This window comes from Pundamilia nyererei, unplaced genomic scaffold (assembly GCF_000239375.1).
Source record: "Pundamilia nyererei isolate P.nyererei 1_Seehausen unplaced genomic scaffold, PunNye1.0 scaffold00050, whole genome shotgun sequence".
Lineage (NCBI taxonomy): Eukaryota > Metazoa > Chordata > Actinopteri > Cichliformes > Cichlidae > Pundamilia > Pundamilia nyererei.
This window is the reverse complement of record NW_005187451.1, coordinates 1,009,532-1,011,138: the sequence shown is the minus strand read 5'-3', so window position 1 is coordinate 1,011,138 and position 1,607 is coordinate 1,009,532. Positions and strand designations below refer to the sequence as shown.

At 32.3% G+C, this 1,607-nt stretch overlaps 1 protein-coding gene across 3 annotated transcripts in view; it reads left to right on the top strand.

Annotated features, from left to right (window-relative positions):
* Positions 1-730: 730 nt before the first annotated feature.
* sgip1a (SH3GL interacting endocytic adaptor 1a) overlaps positions 731-1,607 on the top strand; it is a 77,480-nt gene continuing 76,603 nt past the window's right edge. For all 3 annotated transcript variants that reach the window (XM_013910876.1, XM_013910875.1, XM_013910874.1), the window contains exon 1: positions 731-891. The gene's annotated coding sequence lies outside the window, so the exon portion shown is untranslated. The remainder of the gene's footprint in view (positions 892-1,607) is intronic.

Sequence of the window (1,607 nt, the reverse complement as noted above, 5' to 3'; positions counted from 1 at the left end):
ACAAGCACACCTGTTGAATGGAAGAGTCTGGTAGCGGTAGGTAGAAAAAGAAAGAAAAAAAGAAGAAAAAAAAGAAGAAAGAAAAGAAGAGAGAAGGGAAAGAAAAAGAAAAAAGAATAAAAAGAAAGAGAGAAGAAAAAGAGAAAGAGAAAAAAGAGAAAAAAGAGAAAAAAGAGAAAGAAGAAAAGAAGAACAAAGAAAGAAAAGAAAAAAGAAAGAAAAAAAGAAAAAAAGAAGAAAAAAAAAAGAAAGAAAGAAAAGAAAAAAGAAAGAAAAAAAGAAAAAAAGAAGAAAGAAAAAAGAAAGAAAGAAAAGAAAAAAGAAAGAAAGAAAAAAAGAAAAAGAAAAAAAGAAAAAAAGAAGAAAAAGAAGAAAGAAGAGAAAGAGAGAAAAAAGAAAAAGAAAAAAGAAGAAAAAAGAAAGAAAAAAGAAAAAGAAAAAAGAAGAAAAAGAAGAAAAAAAGAAAGAAGAGAAGAGAAAAAAGAAGAAGAAAAAAAGAGAAAAGAAAGAGAAGAAAAGAAGAAAAAGAGAAAAAAGAAAAGAAAAGTAGCGGTAGGTCATTTAGCGACTTTGCTTGTTATCGCCTGTCACGTGCATTACCAACGTTACTCCAATTTTATTATATTTTATTCCACTTATTTATTTGTTCATTATTTTTTTTTTTTTTTTTTTTTTAAACTATATTTATTTATTCCATTGGTTCCAGTAACAAGCAAGGTAATATGTCACTTCCGGCAGCCATCTCTTGCTTGACGGTAATTAACAACGTTTGAGTGTTTGAGTGGCTAACCCGCCTTAATTTTCCCTGTTGAACAGGAGAAAGAGTTTGTTTGGTTTTACCCCATCAGAAAAGCTTTAAGAAGAACAGTCTCCAAAACTTTCCAAACTGCCGTAAGTATTGTAATTTTAAGGGGAAAAAAGGGTAAAAGTTAACAAGCGAGTCAAAAGTAAAGCTTACTGGGATGCTTCTAACTGTCAGCTACAGGTGAAGCAATAGTACTAAACGCAAACTCATTAGTTTAATGTGTGTGTCGCGCTTTTCAAGTGGTGTGTAGTGCTTTTCCTACTGTTGCTCGCTAAAACGATATAGTAAAGCTAAATGAACCATGACATATACTAAGCTAGCTTAGTCCAAAAACATGTAGCACTACTTTAAAGGTGGGCTGGTGCTCGGCACTTATACAGAGCCATTTCCACCGTTATGTATAACTCAGTAGCCACGCCTTTGACGTAGCACAGGTCCGTACTCAAATTGACTTTAGATTGTTAAGAACATTAAAACATGGCAATGTTACTTGACTTGGGAAAGTAGGAGACTCCAGCAACATGCCAGAAGTAACATAATTGAACTGGTTTTACATAGAATACCATAGGGTTTAAAATAAAGTAACTATGACTCAGGTACTATTTACCAACACTTATTAATATTATTGATCCACTTGTATTCATTGAGGTCCTGTAAAGAACATCTTGCGTACTAGAAATGTAACTGAAACCTTTTTTTGTTTTTTTAGTAACAGGAACCACATCAGGGAATTGGAAAAAACTCCCAAATCTCAGGGACAGAAACTAATCTCGTGAGTTATAGCTGTGCAAGTTCACATGAA